At 40.1% G+C, this 26,693-nt stretch overlaps 1 protein-coding gene and 1 long non-coding RNA gene across 2 annotated transcripts in view; both read right to left on the bottom strand.

The window, feature by feature from the left end:
* Nucleotides 1-26,693, bottom strand: part of LOC144588623 (uncharacterized) — a 297,555-nt gene that overhangs the window by 94,337 nt on the left and 176,525 nt on the right. The gene's annotated exons all lie outside the window — the stretch shown is intronic.
* Nucleotides 1-26,693, bottom strand: part of LOC144588839 (uncharacterized) — a 209,508-nt gene that overhangs the window by 98,669 nt on the left and 84,146 nt on the right. The window lies entirely within an intron of this gene.

Here is a 26,693-nt window from a genome sequence, read left to right as displayed (position 1 = left end):
ATCTTTTAAATTAGTTTTAGAGCAATATATGGCACTTCAAAGCACCCCATTTGATCTGAGTTCCACTTCAGGTTTCTTCACTTTACTTCAGATAGGAAAATTGAAAAATACCCCTGCTTTGCTTGGGACTCCCAAAAAATTCTTAACCCAAAGCACACTCCATGAACTATATGCCTAATAGTTTTAAAACCAATTAAGTGTCAGATGTATGATATGGTAGTTAAATGATAGCTTTGATTTGTGCTCAATTGTGATCAAGCTTGAATAATGTGCAGCTGTTTCTCCTCTGTGGAGATTAATACCCTTTGTCACCTGGGGCAAGCAGCACAAAATATGCCCTCATATCAATTTTGTAATTTATGATAGAAACAGTAATAGCAGAAATATTGGCTAAAAGTTGGTGCTATTACAGGAGGACCTCAGGCATGCCTTTTTGTAAGTTATTTTTGCTGATTGGTTTATCTTCTCAAGTAGATAAGGATTCAAACTGAAGACTGGATGCACAAGTCTGCAGTCACAATATATGGATTTAAGAGACTGCTTTCATCGGGCTTTTAAAAATCTTCTCAGAGTTCCCACGTGGCATGATTGGTAATCATCTGGCTAGGGAATTCTGGGGGCTGTAGTTTAGGAAATGAATCATTACAACATAGCTCACTGTCACCTGTTGTCATTGCCAGAGGTTTCCCAGGGTCTCCAGGATAGAAGAATCTTTCCTGCTATTTCCTACATAAAATTCAAATGCAAAAACTGACAATACCTTTGTATACCTTTATAGGTACCACCTATTTTTGCATTTGGATTTTATTTTGCTTGGTCCACACAACTACCCTTTATTTCCTACATGATTCTTCTAACTGGAGTTGCCTGTGCAAAGCAGGTGCTGTATCACTAAGATCTGTCGGGGAGGCCCTTGTCTGTGTTGTACCACTGAAAACAACTTCTGATGTTGGGGGAGGGTTTCCTCCCCATAAATCCCCAATTGTGGTATGCCCTCCCCTTTAAATTTGATTGGAGCTGGCATGGGCATCATTTTGGCACCAAGTCAAAACATGCTTATTTATCAAAGGCTTTGGGAGTTGAGGACATTTTTTTAGTGCAATGGTTTTAATGTTTTAATGTTTAAATATTTTAATGTCGTGTTTTAAGCCACTTGATTTTAAATTGTTTGAATTTTCTTATATTTTAAAATTATTTCATATAACTTTGTAGCCAGCCCTGAGATATAGGGCAAACTATAAATAAATAAATAAATAAATAAATAAATAAATAAATAAATAAATAAATAAATAAATAAATAAATAAATAAATAAATAAATAGAGGTCACGAACTCAGGGTCAGAAATGATATGATGGAACATAACATGCAGGCACTTACTTGGGCAGAAACATTTTTTATCTGCCCAAACTGAAATAATCCCTTTTGGGCTTATTTTCAAGACTTTATATACTGCATGATATTTTATCTCCATATTGCACACTTGCCCATACTGAATTAAATCTTCATTAACTTACTAAGACTAGAGAGCAAAAGTAAGCACTAATATCCTAGTCTGTTGTTTACTGTCCAGAATCCTCTTGATGTTTGCAGATAGTTGGCAAGAGTTGTCATGGCTTATAGTGGCTAATTGACTAAATGCCCAGGCATGTCTCAGCTGTGTGCCTGACTATGCATCTGATTGTTCAGGCAAGATGTGCCACGATATGGTTAATTAGCCATAATTAGCCATAGCAAGTTATACAAAGCTTATTTGAATATCAATAGAATTATGGCTACTGTCAGGGCTTAGCATGCAGCTCAGTACACAGATATGTATTCTTGCTTTCTGCTAATAGTGGATAACCAACATGTCTTAATACTCCGTTATTTTTCCATTCTTCTAAATATTTGAATTTCTGTTCTCTTGTGCTCTGTAGTCATTCCTAGTCTCTCTAACAAGAGCAGCCCTCTTCGAGGTCACCCCATCAGAGCTGGCAACAATCACAGATAATGATGTAATGTGTGAAGGGGAAGGAAACACCAACGTAAACTGGCACAAGTTATATAGAAAACTCCTATCAATGTGACCCTTGAACAGTCTAAGGGGGACTAGCAACCTACCAATTTTCTTGCTGCTCTCTGTCATTTTATGAGACCTTTATGATTCACTTGTTTTATTAGACTGAAATGGGCTTGATGCTTAAATCACCACCCTAAGATGGGTTGGTCACCTGTTCACAATTTATTTATTTATTTGCTGCATAGTTCAGTGAGTTAGGAATCTGGCTGGGGAGCCAGAGGTTGGGAGTTCAATTCCCCATTATGCCTCTCTGTGCCTCCATGGACAAAAGCCAGCCTGTGTGGGCAAGGCTGATGTCAGCACAAGGTTGCCTCATACTGAGCCCCTGGGAGGGATGTCCTTGGTTCCTGCCTGCAAATCAGTAAACAAGCAAGCAGGCAAACAAGTGAGTGATGCCATTCTGAGGGAGTCTCTCTCTTGTTGGTAGCTGTAAGAAGAGTGCACTGGGGCTTTGGGGGTTCCAACAGCTATGCCTCACCATGCCCCAAATCCCTTTGCTTTCTTTTCCCACCATTTCTTTCATCTTTGCAACAAGGGATTGTAGGAGCATGTCGTACTGGCAGCAGGAACAGCCGGAGACCCACCTAGAAGAGAAATGCAAAATTGCGGCAGGTTTTTCTCGGTTATTATCACTGCTAAGAGGGCAAAGATGGAGCCTCTGACAGGAGACACCTCAAATAAATCCTAGAATGAAGACCCACTTCATGACTTGCAAAAAAGCTACTGACTCTGAGTGAATTTTTCCCCTTCTCTTTCTGGAGGAACCGAGTTACAAAACCCTAAAAATACAAATGTCAGGAATGGGGAGATCATGGAAACATGCGATCTGTGTCACTTGTGTATTAGTGGCAGTGGGGCTTGTTTAGCTATTTTTTTCTGCTGAGTGACACCAGGGTTTAGCAAGTGGAGCTTTGATCCAACCTACCAAAACTTACAGGGCATCAATATCTAGAGGTGAATCTACTGATGAGTAGAAAATAAATGTCAATACCACACAGCCTTATTTACTTTCCTTATTTACTTTATAGCAGCACAGAGGTCACCTTGTTAATCCCCACTCTAGAGAGATGCATTATAATTCTGTTTTAATTACAAAAATCATTTCCAGATTTGTATATGTACATATACATTAGCATATGGAATTTCTGGCAGCCCTTTGTCCCTCTCACCACTGGAGTGAAGCATGTCCTCTTTTACTAGCACTGTGTAAATTGCTACCCTGCTGAACAGTAGCCATGCTTCAGGGAAATGACATCCAACAACATCTTGGGACCTAAGTTTGGGAACCGAGGACCCAAAGGTCAATTAACAGATTCTTATTGTTTTACAACAATTGGTCCACTAGCAGATGTCATTCAGAGACCAGTCACCCAGGGACAAACATGGGCTGACATTCTCTATCAACTAAAAGGAGCCGAAATAGTCTAGTTACAAGCTCGGTTCCTTCTGTGCTGTGTAGTTACAGCTCTCCATGTGGTTACTGCACTCCTTAGCATCTCCTTTCTTCAGGTTTGCAAAATATAGTGAACATTTCAAGTCTTTGTGCCATTGCTTTGTTTTCCATATTTGTTGGCATATTCTTGTTAGGACTTTGACATATTCAGTTTCCATGGCTTGAAATAGTTATATTGGTATCTCATCTATCTCTGATGATGTATTTCTTTCCAGGGCTTTCAGAGCAGTTTTCATTTCACTTTCTAGAATTCTTTACAATATTGCTCTACAAAGGAGTCTGTCATCCTTTTATCTGTTCTGTCCAGGTCTTCAGCATAGCGTTTCCACTTTCTCTTTATTTTCTCCTGCTTAGATAATGTGCTTTCCTGTTGGACTTTCAGCATTACCAATCTAGTCTTAAATTTCCCTTTGATTTCTTGGATCTTCTAGAAGAGATTTTTTTTCTTTTTTGTTGTTCTATTTCTTTGCACTGGTGATTGTAACAATTCTCCTTGCCTCTATGTGACATTCTTTGCAAAGCTGCACTCAGTTTCTCCCTATTTTACCTGCTGTCTGTCTAATACATTCTCTCTCTTTTGTTTTAAGAGTTTTAAAGGGGATTTTGTTATGAGCTAGTTCAGATGCATAGGGCAAAATATGTGGTGTTTTTAGACACCTAACATTAATCTCCTGGCTTTTCTGTCTCTGCAACCAATGTCTAACACCCACAAAGTTGTTGGTGTTCCTTTCTTTGATTCACACAGAGCTATATGATAGATAGATAGTTAGACAGACAGACAGACATAGGAATCCTCCTACATTTCTTCTGGTACCACTGCAAACAAAACAACCTCCTTTTCAGAGCAGACAGATGCTTTTTGTCAAAATAAAAGCAGGAAGGTGATATATAATGGAGGGTCAGTGCACCAACTCCAGAGCCAGATAAATCCTTGTGAGTGATTGCTCTGTTGTTACATTTTGAAACATTGGGAGCTTTCTGTCTGTAGCTTCAGGTCAATGAGTAGATGAATACGGAGAAACTTATCACAAAAGGTTTGATAGAATGTGGGGGAAGAAATTGCAAGAGGAGCATTAAGGCATTCAGGTAGTTATGTAAGAAGTTCAGATCAGAGAAGAGGACAATTGCATCTTCTCTCTCTCTCTCTCTCTCTCTCTCTCTCTCTCTTTTTAACCTTATAACTCCAACAGTCTTCATGATCCCAGAAAAGTAGTAAGCACTGTTGCATTCAAATACTATTCATTACATGCAGAGAATTTATTTATGGATGAAATTTTAATTTTAAGCATTTTTGAAGTCATGGACCATAGTTTTGGAACCACCTTGCTTAACCCACATGCACCATCATTAAAAAATGAAACCCAAACAACTGCATGGTATGAGTGCTCTGATATGTCTGACCTCAGTGAGAATTCCAGAAAAAAAATTTACTGCTAATTTTTTTATATAAATCATGACAATCCATCATGTTACAAGTAATACATATAAGGCTTAACATACCGGTAGTAATCTATCATCTTACTTATTATGCAATTTAACTGTTGACCATCTGCTATACCCACATTTCATAAAGTCACATTTACACCATTCCCCCATTTCATCTTAGAGAAATATCAACCAATTCCAGGGTATTAAATGATATAAAAATTCCCCAAGGCCCAAGAATTTTCAGGTGTTGCAACTGTACCCAAACATCCAGAGCCAAAAAATGCACACCACCACAAGGTACAATGTTTGTATTGAGTAGTCATCAGCCTTCTTTTGCATATATCATGTAATCAACACTATTTCTAGTGTGGCTGCCTGATTCTCACTCCCAACTCAGAACAACAAAAACCGTCTTCTGAACCCAAGAACTTAAGGTTTTGCCCTAAACTGTTTGGGACCTTGCTACCTGTCAAAACATCTTCTTCCAGATTAAGCCGCCTAGAGTGGTCTTAACTGACCAGATAGGCGGGATATAAATAAATAAATAATAAATAAATAAATAAGCTGGCCATCTTACTCGGTTCTCTCGCAAGCCTCATGCCTGTGGGTACAAACACCAAGAGAAACCCAAAAGACATCAACAAAGAAGAGGGCTTTCTCGGCAGTGACACCCTCCATTTGGAATGCTCTCCCACAGAAAATATGCCAGGTGTCCTTCCTTGGGACCTTGAAGAAGCTCCTAAAAATGGAACTTTTTAGAGGAGCATTTGGGGAGGTGCTTCTCATTTAATGGGAGGGAGGGAGAAGAAAAAAACACAATAATTGGAATGCCTTATTGTCAATTTACTGCCACCTATTCTGCTGCACAGCTGTTACAGTTATTTACAGCATTCATTTTTAGTTGGCTGATTTTATAATATATTGTCTAGTTATACTGTTGTAAAACACCCAGAGTAGCTGGTTTGCTAGAAGGGTGGTATAAAAATCAAATCAAACCAACCAACCAACCAATCAATCAATCATCATTAAGAAACAAACTCATATGGAATGTCTGTGAAATTTAAGGATTAAGATTTTAGTTGTGTGGCAGCTTAAGTCTTCAACACATGTGATACAATTATATTATTCATTGCACCTGAGTAGCAGGTAGGAGGGTAGAATGTACCACCATCTTGGAAACCTTTTATTTAGAACAAATTAGTATAAATGCATTTTATATGTTTTTAAACTTGTTTTAACTGATGTAAGCCGCCCCGAGTAGACATTGTCTAGCGGGGCGGGGTAAAAATTGAATAAATAAATAAATAAATAAATAAATAAATAAATAAATAAATAAATAAATAAATAAATAAATAAATAAATAAATAAATAAATAAATAAATGTACAGCATTCCTAGCTCTGTTCTTCAATAGATAAGAAGAACTGGGGAATGCACACTGGACTCTGAAGGGGCATCTACTGAGATGAGGCTGCTGAACACATTATCTGCCGTGAGAATTTCACCTTGCTTAATGGTAGGTGCTTCCTTGTCAACTGAGCAATCTCTATGAGCTTTGCTGTGCTTTGGTCCCTATCCTACTCCTTCATATGAGTGAGATGTTTAGCTATTTTAATTATAACCCAATTTTCTTTCAGGACTTGAACATGAGGGAGTTTGCAAAAAAAAAGGTTAAAACTAGTACAGATAAATGCAATAAAATTAGGTACTATTAAAAGATAAAAGCATATATATAAACAGATGAAAACTTATAATGCTAAAATGCAGTTAAAATACTTTTAAGTTAAAAGCAATTTTTAAACCCCCACATTTTTAAATGAAGTATAGCAGCTATCACTTCCTGGTTCTCTTCCTCAGTAACCAGTCCATTGCCAAAACAAGGAGAGTGCTAGTTTATCTTTCCTTTGCTGGAATTCCGCAGCCTGGGAGCAGCTATTAAGAAGGACCAACAGGAAGATACTATATGCCAGAATGGCTGGAAAAACAGCTGATTGTTCAGAATTCTCATGCATTTCCTCTGTTTCTAAGCAGAAAGTATTTCTCAACTGAAAAAGTAGATATATTTTCTCTGATAAATATGGGAACATACAGCTTTAACAGGGATTGCTTCTAATTCAAAAAACTGGAATTGCTTTCATTCAGTTTCCCTTGGTTTGATTTAATTTGTTTATTTCCCCAAGTTGCTGATAGTAAAAATGACACCTGAACTGTTTGCTTGTGTAAGCATTCCATGATGCTTCAATGTAATATTTTAAACATTTGTAATTTTGGGAAGCATTTTCATTAGTCTTCCAAACATGTCACCTAAATTGAAAACCTTTTGAAAGACAGGCTGTGAGTAAATTGTTCTGTTCTCCAAATTTAAGTCTGCTTAATTTTCAGATATGCACCTAAGCTGAAATGTTCTTGAGTTGTGCCTAGAGATGGATACGAACTGCCAGTTCAGCAGTTCATGCCAGTTCATCCTTTGGGTAACCAGGTGTTTGGCCCTGCCTCCTCTGGTGGGTTCCCACTCACAGGCAGCATCCTGGCTCCCCTGCCCTGCCTCCTCTGGGCACTGCCTCTGAGTGGGCACCTGGCCAAGGAAGTGGAGCTGGGAAGTGCCAAACATCTGTTTGTCTGAAGGACAAACTGGCACTGGTGGTCTGTGTCCATCTCTAGTTATAATACTGTTGCTCTACTTCCTGCCTTGCTCCAGATAGTATGGACATCATGAGTCTTCTTGGCTGCAGTGGTGTAGAACATTAGGATGAAAAAAAAATATCTCTGTGGGTTGGTGGTGAGTCAAGTCACCACAGCAATATAAAGTCACCACAACAATGTCAAGCCTAGAAAATGTTGCCATGAATAATGTGTGGATACAGCTACTTGGGACATGAGCCTTAATAGAAATGATGGCAACTGTTGCAGCTGGTAACTTTAGTTGTTTATTTATTCCTGAATATCAGGGGAAACTGTAACTGTTGGAGCAATACAACAATGGAATCAATTACCTCAGGAAGTGGTGAATGCTCCAGTACTGGAGGCATTAAAGAGAAAATTGGACAACTATCTATCAGATCTGTTTTGATTCAGATTCCTGAATTAAGCAGGGAGTATCATGACCATATAGGCCACTTCCCAGTTACAGTGGTGCCCCGCATAGCGACGTTAATCCGTTCCAGATTAATCGTCGCTATGCAGAAACATCGCTAAACGGAACGGAAAAAGCCATAGGAACGCATTAAACGAAGTTCCTATGGCTCCCAAACTCACCGTTCAGCGAAGTTCCTCCATAGCGCTGCCATTTTCGCGCCCTCGGTAAGCGAGGGCAAGGCACGAAAACACTTGCGGCGCCCATTTTGGGCACCCGGTGCCCATTTTGGAACTGCCGACCAGCTGTTTAAAAAAAATTGCAATGCGAAGATCGGTAAGCGAAACGCTTACCGATCATCGCAATGTGATGTTTTGCCTATTCAGAACATCACAATGCGATCACATTAGCGATAAAAAAAATAGATCACTATGCGGATTCATCGTTAAACAGTGCACTCGTTAAGCGAGTCACCACTGTCTTCTATGATTCTATGAATTAGCCCAAATTCTAAGCACATTTGCTCCAATTACCCTGTGAAACATTTCCACAAACATCTGCCCCCAAAGCAGTTCTGTCTTCTCCCACAAACCTTGCCTGCTCTGTCTCTGTGATGTTACAAGGAAACACACATGTGACAACACAAGGGTCAAGGCCAGCTTTTAGGTTTTAACTCTGACTCCGAGGGAATGGGATGCTGTTGACCTGATGACCTTACTGAAAAGTGGTATTGATTTGAATTACACCACCATTTTAAGTAATGTTTTCTAAACAGCATATTTTACCATGTTTCCCTTATGGGTAAAACCCATTGCCCAACAAATTAATTTGTACAGTCCATAAAATGGAATTTTTCAAGGCTTGTAGTTGGATCTAGCAAATTAGTGGTCACAAAGGGTACCACAATTAGAACAGAAAAGATCAATACAAGAAATAGATTCATGTTTTCCCTGTTATTTCACTGCCCGTTAGCTGGAAGCAGATAAACAGAAATAATGAAGAACTGTCAGATGAAAGCTTTGGGAGAAAAGAAATGAGGTGACAAAGAAAACAAAGGGAGACTGAATGAAGCAGAGAGTTGGGTGATACATCAGTTTCACAAAGGACTGTACTTCTAAGTGAACTTCACATAAGGAGCAAGAGCAATAGAGAAGGAAGGCAGCAGGCTATGGTGGCACAAAAAAATCTACTCCACTAAAAAGAACATGGCAAGGCTATATTTCCCGGATAAGGTTATGAGAAATCAGTTAACTCTCCAGGGTTAATGTGAGCTGATGACCTCTTTCACTTTTTCACATAAATTCTTTGACATGCAGCCCAGTGAATTATTTGTGCTTGCTTGTATCTTTTTGTTCACTAACCAGCCGGTGTAGCTTAAAGGAAGAATAAGCTAGGCAGACAATGAAGCCTTTATTCTTAAATATACTTTTAGATAATGTTAGAGATTGCTCCCTAGTGGATTTTTTTTTAAAGTCAGCATACACTTCATAGAGTGAGCTTCAGAATATCGCTTAATTCTTCTTATTATTTTTATTATGTTTCCACTCAGTTCACTCAGACTCCCAGAGTGGCTCATCATAATATTTACAAAACAGTATCAACAGTAAAAGAGATACGGAAATGAAACAAGGGCATTGCGAAAAATAAAAAAATAAAGGAGGTGAGAACAAATAAATAAAATGAAATGACGGTTCGAATCAGTCCCAAAATACAAACTGATTCAGCTTCTTACTAGGCTGTCACAACAAGAAAGCCTTGACAATGCAGGGTAGATCTCATGAATGGAGAAGGAAATACAGTCACCACCATCAGGCAGTCCCAGCTCTTCATGCTAACCAACCTGACCTCAGGGAGGGCTTTTACTTTTCATGTAAGCCAAATATACTTTCAGAGTAGGCATGAAGGAAATCCACAACAACATTTAAACCCAGTTACCTCTGGACCCCATCTCTCATAAGCATCTGGCCAACAATGGCCATTGTGACCAGCAGGATACTATGAGTTGTGGTCTCCTTTACCAAGTTTTGGTTGGAGCATTTTCTGTTGTTGAAGTCAAAGCTACAAACTCAAGTATATCTAGCAGAAGGTACTGAAGCTGAGGCTCCAGTACTTTGGCCATCTCATGAGAAGAGAAGACTCCATGGAAAAGACTTTGATGTCAGGAAAGTGTGACGGCAAGAGGAGAAGGGGATGACAGAGGATGAGATGGCTGGACAGTATCTGCGAAGCAACCAACATGAAATTGACACAACTATGGGAAGCAGTGGAAGATAGGAGGGCCTGGCGTGCTCTGGTTCATGGGGTCACGAAGAGTCGAACATGACTAAATGACTAAACGAACGAACAAACTTCCCTTGAGGATCAGCCAAGACCAGAAAGCTCAGCTATTAGGATTTTTGTTACAATTGCCCAAACAGGTGCTCATGCTACTGTTGAAGGCCTGATGTTTCATGCCATCAAACATGAAACATGTCTGACAATGTAGTGTACAGCATACTGACTATGAGTGCTAGGAAAAGCAAGACCTTACCTGTCAGACATGGGTAGGCTTTTCAGCTCACTAGCGTCCAAATTCCTGAGATCTCAGGTCCTAAACCTGAGAGCAGGGGTGAACCCATGTCACCGGGTTGTTCTCTGTAATAGAATAGAAGAGTAAACTAGAATTGGGGAGAAGGTTTTGTGTCACAACTACTAGGGTAGGTGCAACAAGGGAACTCATGATCCACAAGGCCCAACAGGCCTAATATTGGTGCATACAGAAACAAGAAATGAGGTGATAAGTTTAAGGAAGTTACTGCTGGGTAAGTGAATGTTGACTTGTCATGTCATTTGGAGTAACAGAAACCTTCATGCTAAGTCAGTGGGCCCCAATACCATTTGCGAATGGGTAGAGAGATTGATACCCTGGCTTTAACCACATCACACACACTTCCCCTTTACTTTCAACTTCTTCAGTGCCACTTGCTATGAAGGTTCTCATTATTGGTTATGCAGGTCCCTTCTCCCATGCACATTTTCAGTAACTGAACAGGGAATGATTTCATGAGCATTCTTTTTTAAAGTTATCTGAAGAGAGTTTTGAGATCAGAATATACAAAGGCCAATGTCCTATTGCCAACTATAAAGCGGACCCACTGAAATACTTGCTGAAGGAGAAGTCCACACTTACATAAATTCTATTGACTCGATAGGTTTCCTCTGGTCATACTGTCAGGTAGCTCTAGGCCTCCCTAATACTGAAGGAAAAGCTAAGTATTATAGTGGCATGACTCAGCAGTCTTTGTGCTGAATTCATGTAAATCTGCATGGGATAAGTTTGAAGTGCAAGATGAGGAAACAAAATGTGAGGAGTTAGATTCTCACATCTGCATTGACTTTTATTCTTTTAGCCCATATTTCTCCTAATGGGGATTACTTTCAGGCTCAGAGACCCATTAGTGACAAAACAGTACTAAGACAGGAAAAATTGTGTAGGAGTAGTTTCAGTTCACCAATTGTGGTGCCGGAGGAGACTCTTGAGAGTCCCCTGGACTGCAAGGAGATCAAACATATCCATTCTGAAGGAAATCAAGCCTGAGTGCTCACTGGAAGGACAGATCCTGAAGCTGAGGCTCCAATACTTTGGCCATCTCATGAGAAGAGAAGACTCCCTGTAAAAGACCCTGATGCTGGGAAAGTGTGAAGGCAAGAGGAGAAGGGGACGACAGAAGATGACATGGTTGGACAGCGTCACCGAAGCTACCAACATGAATTTGACCAAACTCCGGGAGGCAATGGAAGACAGGAGGGCCTGGTGTGTTCTGGTCCATGGGGTCATGAAGAGTAGGACACGACTTAATGACTAAACAACAAAACATGTTTAAAGTCCCCCTCCTGTTCCCCCCCAGTGCAATTAAAATGGGCTGCATCCTGCTCCACTTGACAGTAACCTGGCCCAACACAGTCCTGCAATTCAAGCCAACTGGACTCAGATCTACTACTGTGAATATTGGATTTGAGTAGGTAATGTGCAATCAAAGGTGACTATAGGGGTGGGGAGAGTGTAACTAAATTTAGACTGAACATGATAGCATCCTGAATTCACTGAGCTATTCTGTAACCATGCCATTATCTTGTTTCTAACAGGAGGCAGAAATGGCTCATAGTGATTTAAGGAACAGTAACAGCCGTAGAGATAAAACTATGATTGGAGACCTCCTGTATTGTGGTCTAAATAATTTCTTCAGAATATGTAGGGTTGACATCTTACCTTTGTTCTCAAATTGTGCTCTGACGGTTTAGGAGCGTTAGGAACAATTTTGAGCATTCCAGAGAAGCAGTGCAAACAAAGGGGAGTAACATATACTCTTTCTTCTCATACTTCTGGGCACCACAAAAGTGCAGTTGCCCATATGTTCTTATGATAAGATGCCTCAGATGTCTTTCTGTCATTCCTGTCTTCCTCAGAAACCCAGCAGAAAGAAGAGACAAAAAGTTAGCCACTCATACTTCTCTCCTCCTATATGACTGCTAGAAGATTCATAGTGGATTTAGGATTTGATATGAATGCTGCACATGTTTTGATATGGATGAAGTAAAATGTTTTTGTAACTTCCTTGCAAGGCAGTGGCTCACAAACCTTGTTCACTCATGACTCTCTTGACTTAGTGATCACTGGTCGTGGCTCCCCAATATGATGCTTTTGGAGGGGAGAAGGGGGGGAAGCCTGCTCTGAGTAGTACTTTATTTTTATTCTCTCTCTGCCACTGCCTTCAGCTCCAGCTCCTCCCCGCATGGTCAGATCATTCATTGTGGTGCATGGACGCTGTGCCCATGTCCTCCTTTTCAACTGCTTTTCCCTGGTGAGGGGTGGGCGAGACAAACAGGAGTAGGCAGAGGAAGCACCTGTTGCCCCTCTTTCCCTCCTGCTTGCTTGCCTGCTTACACACTGATGGGGAGGTGGGGGCTCCTTCTGTGGAAGGTAGCATGGAAGGAGCATATGGGATTTGTGTGTGTGCAGGAGGGGGTGTCAGGGTGGGGCTCCCTTCCCCTTGCCTCACTCCCTGGTCCAGTGCATCCCAGTGGCTGTAGCCATGCCTGTGTTGTGAGGCTCAGTTACCTGGATGGGGGGATGAGGCAAAAGGACCCATCCCACAGCCTCCCTCATGCAAAAAGGGCACCACCACTGCCACCACCACTGCTGCCTCTTCTTCTCCTGCACAGGCAGGATGAGAGGATTCCACGGTGCCCTAGCTGGGTTTAGTGGCACCCCAAGATGCTGTGACAAATAGTTTGGGAACCACTGTTGCAAGGACATCCTCACTATAGCCAAATGAGTAGAGAAGTAAGCACAAAGTAGTGTCAGAGAGAAGTTGGGAGGAAATTAGTAGCACGGTAGCCCAGTAAATTTTAAAAAGAATGAAGCGCAGCAGCTTGTTAAACATGGAAAGGATATAATTAGAAAGAAAGGACACACAGTATGAGAGACAATTAAGAAAAATACAGTGCACTTCAATTTTACCTCTGAAGATAAAATCAATGAATCATTGCTTAATTATACTCTTAAGGGACTTCTGTCTCCAGTAATTTAAAGTCAAAAGCATTGATAGTTTTTTTGGCAACAAGAAACAGAGTGTGGGAAGGCTAGAAAGGGGGAAAGGGGGAAAACATGAGAAAGTGAAATGAAAAGGTCAAGTTATTGCAAATGGCAGACAGAAATCTCTTTTTCAGACATTGTTCTTTATCTAGAATTGTGGCAAGCTCCACGACCTTTCACCCATGTACCCCTTCCAGTTCTACCACTACGGGGGGAGAAACATTGCAAATAGGGCAACTACATGCGTGGCGCTAGTCATGTGCCTCTTTCACAACCAATCAATGTGGATGCCAGTTGGTTGAGACAAATCTGTAGAGTTGTCCTTACTCATGGAAATTTCTGAGGAGGTGCAGGTGGGGAGATTTCAGTTTGTTTTTATTTCAGGGTCTTTCAATTGGCTTGTCTTCCGATTTAAGGGTCTTGCAGGTGTCAGGACTTTTGGTAAAACCACACACACACCCCTTAATCTTTCAGAGCACTATTGCTTTGGTTTCCCCTTTCTGATCTCTGGCTCTAGAAGAAACATGAAGCCTCACAGAAGCCTCAAAAAAGCAGGATCTAGACAAAGGACAGTCAGGCAATTGTTAGGCAACACAATGGCAGTGCCTGAGAAATACAAAGCATCAGCAGACCTATGCAACCAACAACCTGCATCAGCAGCATATATTCATCATTGTCAATGATCAGCTCAGCAAAACCACATCACATTCTCAGCAGGAGCAGCATCATATAAATTGAACACGGAAATCAATTCCATCCTCCTTCATCTTCACCAACAACAGCAGCAGGAATAACAATACATAGATGAGAAAGAGAAGCATCAGGCAGATTCAACATCATCACTGATCACCAGAAAGGAGTAAGCACTACTTTTTCAGGTGACATCATCATCAATATTATATCAAAGCATAAGAGAGAACACAGCAGGCTGCCTGCCACAATTAGTGAGGAGTTGTGGAGCTTGGCAGACAACATGTACAACCTTCTTTCTTTCCTTCCTCTCCCTTTCGGATTAGCTGCCTGCCTGAAAGTGAGCTGCCTCACCACTGCTCAGCCTGGCTGTACCTTGGTATCATCATAGGACATTCCTCTTTTTCACCAACATGGAGTCATCCTCCTTCAACAACACAACAAGACCCAACATCTGATCCTGCTACACGAACAGGCTGCATAGAATAGATACATACAAACATTTACCACAGAACCACACCCTGTCTCCCAGCCATGGCATTGAGCACGTAAGCATTAAAATAGGAACTATTGTAGCTCCTTTCTGCAATGATGCTCTAGTATTCCATCCCGACAAATTTCTGTGGTCCTTCTCTTACCTTTTCGGTTTAACACACAGTCTGTTTCATCCTGCTAAAGCAAAACCTTCATATGTCATCAAAGCAAGTGACCATAACATTCTTTCTTCAACACTGTTTGCCAACAAGCATTCTTCTCACTCACTTACCGGAAAGAAAGAGGAAGCCATACTTTTTCAAATGTCTATTCCTTGCTGTTGTCTCTCTGTCTCTCTTTTTGTGAGACCTGCCTAGTGGGTTGTTTGTTGTTACTGTTTTGAAGAGAGAGAAAAACACACTTGCATCTATGGCACAGGGAGGGGATAGTAATTCTGCAGCATTTGGACTTTTTCTGGTTAGTTGTGTGTTCCAAATGCAAAAGTAAATTGAAGTACTAATTTCTACCACCATTTGGGCTAGTGTGCCCTGCCTCCTAGGAGTAGGATCCCTAGTTGTACTGCTGTGAGCAAAAGCCTTCCTAAGGAAGCAAGCAGCCAGGCCATCCTTCTTCCTCTTCTCTCTCCTCCGATTCAGCACCAGCCCAAGTTCCCTCTGCACCAGTCTTCCATAGATGCCTTTTTCCACACTGGCAGAGAGCCACACACAAGCCCTCAAGTCCTCCCATCTTCTCTACCAGGTGGGCACAAATAGAGATTGGCACAAACGGAACCATGAACCAGAAAAGCAGATGAAATGGGCTGGTTCATGGTGTATTTCATGAACCAGTTCAAGGATCCAGTTTTGCTGGAACAAAATGAAGCACTAAACTTTATTCTCCCTGGTGCTTTTCTTTGTTCAGCAAAAGGGAATGCCCACTCATTCCCTTCTCACTGCCTCTGTGTCCTCCCTACCTGGTCCTGTTGCCACTGCCTCCACCACCACCACCACCATTGCTGCAGTGTCCTGGACTCCCTTTTCAGAGCCAGGCTTGCCACTTCTGAGTATGTGCCTGCCACCCAGCTGATAGGCACAGAGGCAACAGGCTGGCTCCTTGAAGCTGGGCCCAAGGCCTCTGCACATCCACTAGTCTATTAGCTGGGTAGCAGGTGCATACATAGAAGCAGCAGGCCTAGCACCTGGAAGGAAAGCCAGGCCTGCTTCCTCTGAGGATGGTGCTGGGGGCAGGGGCAGGAACATGGGCAGTGGAGGTGGCAGCATACCAGGTAGAGAGGTGATGGGGAGGAGTGGGAAGGGGGCAGACAGATGTTGGAGGGCAGAAGCAGGTAGGTTCCTTCTCAGGCACAAACCAGAAAAATAAAACTGTGAACCATTTGTAGGTTGACCTACATAGCAACTGGTAAGAAGGGAAAATATAGCCAAGGAGCCAACAGAAACCCACCTCCTTGGCAAGTGAGAAGAGAAGGCCATCAAGCGAAATCACCTCGCCAATTAAAGTGCTGATTTTCTGACTTTGCAGCCTCTCATTGTGTGCTCACCTTACTTGTCTGCAAAGAGCGAAACAATAATAAAAAGTATATATATATATTAACCTGCATTGCCACCACCTAGAGCCCCAACCCAACCCTCCCCGACCCACTGCAGGTGGCACCCTACCACTGCCTATCAATGTCAATGGCATGTACACCCTGACCTCAGCCTCCTTCACTACTGCCCAGGAGCATGTGACTGTAGTGCCAGGCCAGGACTGGTCAGTTAGGTGCCTAGGGGTTAGACTTTGAGGACATAAGAGTGGTGGTGGTTCACCCACGGCCTCAATGCCTTGTTTCAGATCAATATTGATTCAGTTCAATATTTTTAATTAGGTTTTTTTCATTGTCAGAGTGCATCAGGTCATTTTTACCATTGCAAAAACCTAATTAAAAATATAGAGAAATATATATATATATAGTTATTTAAAAAAAAAAAAAAAAAGAAAACCTGCATTGGGACATACAGGATGCAGCAAATCTACAGAAACACTCAACAGATCTGCATAAGTATTCTACTTTTTTAAAGAATGTAATGTTCAAACATTCATGGAAGATCTCTTACATACAAAGAAATTTGTATACATATGCACCTTTATAGTAGCATATTTGTTTGATACTCCAAGTAAAATTGTTGTTAAGCAAACACTTCATTAAAGTCAGAGGTATTGTTCCAAAGTCAATAGTAAATTGGATTTCCTAGGGCTTGCCATAATGTGACTCAGAACTCTTGCTGAGTAAAGTGTACAAGGTAATGAATAATAAAAAGCAAATAAGGGGGTTGGTAGGCTGGCAAGATTCCTAAACATAACTAGGATAAGGTAATTAGGCTACTGGAGAGCATCAGTTCATTCCAATTGCTTAGTTCTTGCTAGAAAATACCACAAAATGTACTGGTGCTCATATTTCAAAGTCAAACTGATTCTGAAATCCATCTCCATGTTATGACCAGATAGGTGGGGTATAAATGGAATAAATAAATAAGTAAGTAAAATAAATATACTTCCAATGCACAACCCTCTGATAGGTCTACGTTTGTTTAAAGCTGTGTGATCTGTGTACTTTTGTTAGGGAGAAAGGACATAAAACATCAGCAGAGGAGGCTATCCAGCTGTGTGGTTGCATTGATTCTGATTTGGAACAAAAAAAAAAAGACTCTGGGGTGCTTTGCATATATTTTAAAATTGGAGTCAAGCAAAGTAGAGAAGATGTTAAAGCAATATGTTGAAGTCGGAGTCGGGAAATGTCATCCCCCCCAAAAAAAATCAGAAAGAAAAGATACCTGCTCAATGTGTAGATCACTGGTTCTTAACCTTGGGTTACTCAGGAGTTTTGGACTGCAACTCCCAGAAGCCTTCACCACCAACTGTGCTGGCTGGGGTTTCTGGGAGTTGCAGTTCAAAAACATCCGAGTAATGACTGGTGTAGATGATCCTCAGCAAGCTATGTCATATTCTGGAACTCACTGAAACAGAGAAAGGGAAAGCCTCCCAAGACAACCTGTGGGGTCAAAAAACAACCATTTCTGTCCCTCCCACCTATTATGGTCACACACCTCCTCCTCCTCCTCCTCTAAGATGTAGCAGAAATCCTTTCATCCACAGAATCCTTTGTGGCTGCTACCATGCTCTTTACATTTGATTTTCCTTGTTCCAGATGATTATTTATTTATTTATTTATTTATTTATTTATTTATTTATTTATTTATTTATTTATTTATTTATTTATATTTATATTTATATTTATATTTATATTTATATTTATATTTATATTTATACTTATATTTATATTTATTTATTTATTTATTTATTTATTTATTTATTTATTTATAGCTAGCCGGTCTGTTAACCAGCTGGGGGACCTCTGTGCACATTCCTGCCTCCCAGCTGAGAGATGGGGACATGAGCAGAGGCCAGCCGACTTGCAGGAGCCAGCAGCCTTTCAAGATGACAGTGGTGGAGGAAGCAGCAGCAGAAAAAGGTAGGGAGGCAACGACGGCAGTGGGAAGGGGTGGCGATAGACTGTGTGGGCTGGGAGGCAGCCTTTTTAAAAATATAGACAGCCACTGGACTAACTTAAAAAAATCCAGAATGAACCAATAACCCGATTTATGTTTTGTTTGGGGAAAAAAAGTACATTTGTGGTTTGTGGACTTTCATGAACCACAAACCAAGACAAACCACAATTTTGGCAGTTCATGCCCTTTTCTAGTCCAGATACGTAAAACCATAGAATTCAAAGATGGTGTACTTTCTTTTTCACACGACTGTAGATATTGGATGTGCATTGTTTGTATGATTGTAGGAAATAGTTCCTAGTGCATATATCTGGCCTTTTTGACAAAGTTCATTGGATATACAGTATGTGGTTTCTGACATTCTTTCAGAAAATGTTGAGAATCACCTCTCTGAGTTATTCCCAGTGGCGTGCATAGATTAGTGTTCTGCATACCTTGAATAATGCACAATACATTGTTTTTAATCTGCTCACCAGAAGAGTGATTGGGTGGGTGGGAACTGTGAATGCTTAACTTCCATCTGTTGTTAACAGTTTGCAAATACTCCACTTTAGCATTTCCTTTTTGTTCCTATGTACTCCTATTGTGATTGTTGAAAGAAAACTATCTGTTCCATCAGAAGTATGAAGCACACCTGCAATGCATCTGAAGATGAAAGGAATACAAAATTAGGACAATCGCTTGTTTCTCAAGTATTGATGTCATTTATAGACATTGTTGGGAATTTAATAATTGTTAAAAATTAACAAGCAGGTTTTTCCTCCAAAATGGGGAGAGGGCAGGAAGAGGACCAGCTTATTATTATTTTTTCCTGGTCACTTGTGTTTGATGTACTGGAAAAATATTGTCCATGGCTGGAAGATACGAAAAAATCACTTCAGTTCATTTCAAGCAACTGAATACCTTTTAGGGTTAAACTAGGCAATATATTCCTTTATTTTTGGAAGATATGCTCTCTCAAATAATACAAATAAGTCTCTGTTGTAACACAGGATTTTGCTCATGGGAATATCTTGCTTTCAGGTTCCTTTGTTTTGTGGTTCATGAGTAGAAGATCATTCTTCTCTTGGAAGTCTAATTAGTTGTTCAAGCTCACATCTCTGAAATCCTGTTGCACAGCTCCACAGTCCTGGGGGGGGACAGTTGCTTTGTATTTGGGTGAGAATGATTCTCTGATGAAAAAAGAAGTCAGGTTATGGAACTTCTCTCTGTGAGTGGTAATGAGCACAAGAGGGTATCCTCTATACTAATGGTTCTCAAACTTGGGTCCCCAGATGTTCTTGGACTGCATCTCCCAGAAATCCTGGCCAGCACAGCAAGTAGTGAAGACTTCTGGGAACTGCTGTCGAAGAACATCTGGGGACCCCAGTTTGACAACCACTGCTATAGACTATCTTGACTGCTGACATGAGTGTTGCCAACATTAATGCTGCCCTTTGCCATGTAAAGTTTGGCATCTTTTTTTCCTGCTGGCAACATGAGGATGATCTTGTACAGTAATATGAGGTCATTTCCTCATATGGACACATAATGTCATATTAATAAACTGGACTTTTTTTTTTTTGAAGAACTGAATTCCCTCTCCTGCTAGACTGCTCTTCTCTGTCTCTGTTCTTGCAAAACACATTAGAAATGGTGGCAGAGGAGAAGTAAGCATTTTACCAGGAAGAGGTGGGTGGCTGAAGAGGAACTAAAGTATCAGCAAAACTGGGGGAGAAGAAAGCAAGTCCTGAGAGGCTCCACCACAGCTGCACTGCCACCAAAGGAACAATTGCAATATTTCTGGCCGTTGCTACAGCCATTGTCATTCAGCTATCAGTCACTTGCTAGCGATGCAAGAACAACAGCCACCACCAAAACAGCATGGTCCCCCTGGAGAGGCAGACCCAAGACTGGCCATGCACGCACATATATACAAACCTGCACCCAACAGCACGGTCTTCTTTTCCTGCTCTTCAGATCAGCTGCCAAATCTCCCAAGAATCAGCTCCACAGGAACTCTTGCTACCTCATTGTGTTTGGTTGCCTTACTCCCGCTTTTTAAAAAAGTGTACACAATCTAATTGGACTGCCAGGGCATAACATCTGTCAGGCTTATGCTGCTTTCACTTTGTTACAGAATCTCAGCCATTTGGGGAGATAAATGTATTAATTGTGGAGAAAACCATATTTCCCTTAATGACTAGATTGGCTGTGATTCCAAAGCAATTACAGCTATTGTATGAGGATGGGGTTTGCATGGAGGGTGAGAAAGCTAAAGGGAAATGTTACTTCTATTTAGGAAGGTAGGATTTTAAACCTTGGTTTTCCGGTGTCTTAATTCAGAGGGAGAGGCTTCAAAGATATATTAAGACATCTCCTTCAAATGAGAATGGAAACAATGGTGGAAATCCAGTAGTAAGTCACAACTGGTGTAGACCTATTGAATCAATGGAAGTTATGTGGGTGTTGATTCAACAAATCTGGGTCTACTCTAGCTGCAAATGGTTTAATTCTTCATTTTTCTTCATTTAGTCTCTTTTAACATGACAGGATTCCCCAGAAATTTAAAAGCCCCCTAGGATTTATTGCTTTCAGATGAAAATAAGACATGGAGGTCTTTCCCCTGATCGTTTTTCTGTAATTTGTGCAAAATGCCTCCAAAGTTCTCTCCCTTTGAAAGGCAGTGTATATAGCAAGCACAAATGGATTGTCTGATTGCTAAACCCGTCCACTGCGGGATTTGGAAATAAAGCAATAGTCATCCTAGTTTGGGGCATTACCTAGTTCAGGTCAATTTATACAATATGTTCAATTCAGCATTGTTGTGCAAAATAGGACAATTTTATCCAGAAATTGATAATTTTTCATAAAATCACATTTTTACTGATGTAAGAGCTCTAGGAAATTCCTTACCATCCTTGCTGATGAGAGGAATGTAGCAGTTCCTTGTTCTCATGAGCAAGGAAAGAAAATCAAGGATTTACATCCCTAACTTAGAGTCACTGACCTACAGATGTAAAAGGATAACAAAACTTTAGACAGGAAGAGGCAGTACTAGTAGGCTTCCCCTCATGTTATTTGCTGTATATATGCCTCAAAATGCCATAGAGCTCTTGCATAAATGGAATATTTGTTAACCTTGTTTATTATTTGTGCAAGATATTATTTGATTGCAAGAGCCTAAATATGAAAAAAGGTTGTCTTTCCTATATGTCATGTTCTTTCATTGATTTCCAAAAGAGAGCCTCTGTAACACAAATATTTCCCACATACAAATTAGGAGGATGCCTCTTCCATGTAACCTCTCTTTCATCCTTTTTCTGTAAAATTGCCTGAGAAATTTTTCATCCAATAATGTGAGTCAACAAGACAGTCAACAAGACAAGGGAGTGGAAACTTTGAATCAATAAATGAGCTTGGAAACCAATGGGAAGTGCTTCAGATGTACCCTTTGGTGAGGATTACTTTGTGTGGAGCCTCTGGTTCCTTCTATCTTGAATCTTTTCCCTTTTTGCTTTGTCCCTTCAATTTTTGGCATCTCTTTCCTCCCCCAAATTTCTTTGTCTTACTTTTTGCCACTGCCAGGCTGCCTGCCTGTAACAATGTGCCTCCCTGGGATTATTTTTGGGTTTTTTCCCCACGGTTTCTTAGAGATTTTTCCTCCTCTTGTTTTTTGTTTGTTTGTTTGTTTGTTTTGATTATTGTTACTTGTTTGGTCCTTTCCTTTTTTGTTTTGCTACTACCTGGGCGCAGTGTTGCTTGTTGGACTCAAAGAAGAGAAGTGAAGGCATTAAGTGTTAGGGGGAAAGAAATATTCCCATACTCTATTGCTTTTGGTTGGGGTTGGGTATTCCCCCCCCCCTTTGGCCTTTCTTTGCTTGCTTGCTTTTCTTGGTTTTGGGAAAGGAGTTCTTTTAAAAAATGGCTATTTTCTCCCCTGTTGGTGGCGTACTTTCCCACTTTGACTGATGTTTAAAATTTTGTTATATTGGTTATTCTACTGTTTGTTTATTCTATTGAAGGTGTATACTTTAGAGGTTACTTTGGGGGAGGGGGAACTGTTTTGCTTGCTTTGGTGGTGCTGTATAGGCCAGGAGGGTTGAGCTGCCTCTGTCTCTTTTGCCATGGTCAGTTGGACGACGCTTGGGGTGATTTCCATTTTGCTGTTCTTGGTTTCACTGTTCATTGCTTTGGCAAATGGGTATCTCTTTGTGCCAGGCAACCACTAGTGTCACTTATATGCTAGTGTAATTAGGATCTCAGACTAACTTTAAAAATGAAGAGGAAACTACCTAGCTTGTGGCTTTTTCCGGCAGAAGGGATAGCAACAATCAATTAAGAGTAACATGGGAAATCTTATTAATGATACATTGAAAGTGTTGACTAGGTTAAGGCATTAAATCTCTGGCATCAGGCTAGAATTAACACAGTAAATTCTAACAAATAAAAATTAAGGGATTATTTCCAGGTTCCGCTTCAACATGTATGCATGCACACATTCCCAAACGTACACGTGTTGTGCTGATTCCTGGGTAGCTTTACATGATAATTTCTCTGGCAGCTCATAGGATCCTTAAGCAAGATATGAATTCAATTTCCTCTGCTTCCAGCTGTGTGAATTTAAAATGAGTCTCTGTATAATTAGTTATAATCCTAAAGCAATGTTGTATTTCCACTGTTCCGGCAGGTGAACACTGATGGTGACTAACAGTGTTTTCCACATTAAACTCTTCAAGAGGTAGCGCATTCATGCTTGTCATAATAAGATTATCCACTGGAGCATCAGAAAGGTAGCTGTGATGCATTAATTCTCTTCTGTTTTCTAATGCTTAATTGTCAAGCAAAAATGTTCAGTTTCCTCTCCTACTTCAGAAAGCTTCAGGGAGTTCTACTTGTTTAAAAAAATGCTGACCCTTCCAATTCAATGGACAGTTTCTTTTTATGGAGCTGTTTTAAGGGGCTTTTTCTTAGGAATTTGTTTTAGCTTAAAAAACAACAACTTGCCAGTTGTAGGCATTTGGGGAAGGCAGTACTTCTGTTTTCCTCTCCAGATGTTTTGTTTATACTAAAGCAAAGATCTTCATGTCAATTTGAGTTTTTCTTTGTATCTCAGGCATGTCTTAGGAAATCTGTTTGGGCTAAGACGTGTCTGTCTTTTCCAGTCTAAGGAAAAACAAACAGCCTTTTCCAAAAGTAATGAATGAAGCCAAATTAGGTATTACCCAATGCTCTTAGTTTGCATATAACCTTGTAGAAGCCTGTAATGGCATACCCAAAACTCAGATTCTTAACTGGCAGTTTTTAATTTTTTTTTAATTTGAATCAGTAAAAAACAAATACAAAATCCAAAACTAAAAATATGCTGTTTTTAAAGAGCTTATGTTTTGTCACTCCTCCATGTACTTCAATGTATTTTAAATCAATGGTACCTGCTCTTTATGAAATAGGAGAACTGGCACATCTACATTTAACCAGGAGAAACTTAAGACAACCTGTGAAGAACTTCTCCTTCTTTGGAGAAGAGCTTTGGAGAGGGGGAGAATTGTAAGTATTTGAAGCACATTAATCTGATTTCTCTCTCTCTCTCTTTTACCAAAGTTCTTATTTCAAAAACCAGATTGGATAAGGACATCTTACTTCCTGAGGCAAAGAACCAGTCCCAACCCCATTCAACAGAGAGAGGCCAATGGATGGCAGCTGAACCCTTCATCAGTATCCACTTCCCAACTGTATGCTTTGATGATACATGCTCCATTTCTTCCCTCCTCTCAGGTCACTGGTGGGTTAAAATTTGTGTCTTCAATTTTACATACTAAACCTTTTACAGTGTTTCTGAACTACTGTATTTATAGGGGTTGGAAATATACAATGTACAGAATTGTACTCAGAAAGTGCTTATCAATGGCTCCTTCTCAAACTGGGAGGATTTAACAAGTTGAGTACCAGAAGGCTCAGTTCAGGACTCACTGCTCTTCAATATTTTTGAATGAGGGCGTGCAGAGCATATTTATCAAATTTACAGAAGACCCAAAAGTTACAGGAAGCCAAATTTTGGTTGAATATCAGGTAAAACTTCTTAACTATTAGAGCAGTATGACAATGGAATCAGTTGCCTTGGGAGGTGGCAACTTGGGGCATTCAAGAGAAAATTTAAAAATCATCTGTCAGTTCTACTTTGTTTTAGATTTCTGCACTGAACAGAGGGTTGGACTTGATCACCTTATAGGCCCTTCCTAACTCCATTTTTCAATGATTCTCTGACTCTATGTAGTGATGGTGACTTAAATGAATTTAGAAGCAGGAGATTATTATAGAGTGGGATAATAATCTTCCCCAGTCTTCCTTGTAGAGAAACATTATTCATACTTACTCAGAAGTACGACCCAGAACAATAAGACTTACCCCCATGGAATGATGTATAGGATTGCAGAGTTCAGGAGGACCAACTAGACTGGAATAATTTGTTTCAGATAACTTTGAAGGCGGGAGGTTAATGACGTTGACCCCTTTTCAAGGATATTGACTGGTATTTAACCCAGTCATTGTAGCTGGGAGAGTAAATTCTAAATATGCAAGTGAGAGAGGGCAATTCCAAACCCTAAATTCCATAAAAACGTGCTTCAGAAAGCTACGTAATCCACCAAAGTAAGTTTTCAGCCCTGAATAAAATTGCAGGGGGCATGAGCAAGCATCTTGTTGCCACTAGAGACATTTCATTGATTGAGGTCGAGTTGCTGTGTTAACAAATAACTATTACTGTGTTCAGAATTTATTTGGTCGTTTGTCAAATCTGGATTTAAAAAGAGAAATTCTCAAAGGTTGGGTCTTGGTAAATTAAACTAACAAGTTGGCCCTTATGAAGTGTCCATTATATTACCAAATTTTAAAGAGAATATCTTAATTTGATGCAAATGTCAGCTTGATTTTATAGCGTCTACAATGTTGATGGCAAAGCATTCTTCCTCTACTACATCTCATTGGGTTTTTGAAGCCCAACAGTTGCCAAGTTATTCAGCATCAGCATATTGCTTCACATTTTGTCAGTTCATTTTGCACAAATGAGCCGTTTTATTTGTTTGGAAGTTTAATGATACAAATTACATTTGCTTCTTCAGACCCAGAATACCTTGTTGTCATTCATATTGTGTTCAATCTGCAAGAAAATTACTCTGTGATGGAGTCAAAGGCCTCTTCTTGATGAGGTTGTTCTAGCATTCAAAGGAATGGAACTCCAAGAAATGTGCAGTTTAAACTACTGTAGATTTAGGACAGTGGTTCCCAACCTTGGGTAACCCAGGTGTTCTTGGAGTTCAACTCCTAGAAATACCAACCACCATAGCTGGTGTCGAAGACTTCTGGGAATTGCATTCCAAGAACAACTGGGTTACCCAAGGCTTGGAGCCACTGATCCAGGGGAAAGATCTATCTGAAATATTCCTGTGACATTTTGATTTAAAATATACATTAAATTGAATATTCAGTATCATGTTTGATATACAATGCTGTTTTGCTTCTGCATTTGCCTCTTAACAATATTTGATAGGTGGGGAGAAGGGGCCCTTTTTTTTGGTATTCAGTAACTGTTGACTCATGTGATTCTATATGTGTTTTAATTTTGGCAGATGTCCATCAAAGAATCCCAACAAATTTAATGGACTAAAAAGTTAATTCTTGATTAACATTTCACATGTAAAGTTAGCTTTTTCAAGTGTTATTTCACCTTGTTTTACTTCCACTGAAATTTAAACTTGTGTTATCTTTCAGAAATGATTAAAAGGTAAAATTAATATGATTTTTTAAAAGCGTTATAATCTTATCTTAGAATTGCAGAGCGGGAAGGGACCTTAGGGATCACTGAGTCCAGCCCCCTGTCAAGGAGGCACAGTGGGGAATTGAACTCCCAACTTTTAGCTCCACAGCCAGATACTTAAACCTCTGAGCTATCTAGCAGTTCTTGGTTCTTCAAACTTGAGGCTATCAAAAATATAGAATTAGGATGTGTATGATACTCAGAATTGCTCCTAATAAAACTTTAGAACTCATGAATAAAGACAGGCCATTATATTTCCTTCTGGAACTTAACTAAAGGAACGTGTTCATTACACCAAATATTCACAAGATTATATTATGAGAAACTTCTTATGAAAAAAGTACTGGGATTTTAACCAATGTCATTTTCCCAATAAAATAAAATAAAAATTTAAAAAAATTAAAAACCATCCAATTTATGATTGTCAGATATTGTGCTTCTGTATCTATGGTTCAAAAACCAGGAAATTACTGCGCAGTGTTTTCCTGCATTCAGCAAGTCCAAAACGCAGCAGCCAGATTGCTGACTGGGACTTGTTGCAGGGATTACATAACCCCCCTCACCCAATACAGTAGCTCAATTG

Source organism: Pogona vitticeps, chromosome 4, assembly GCF_051106095.1.
Source record: "Pogona vitticeps strain Pit_001003342236 chromosome 4, PviZW2.1, whole genome shotgun sequence".
Classification (NCBI taxonomy): Eukaryota; Metazoa; Chordata; class Lepidosauria; order Squamata; family Agamidae; genus Pogona; species Pogona vitticeps.
The sequence above is the reverse complement of the archived record's forward strand: the minus strand, read 5'-3'. Positions and strand labels throughout refer to the sequence as shown.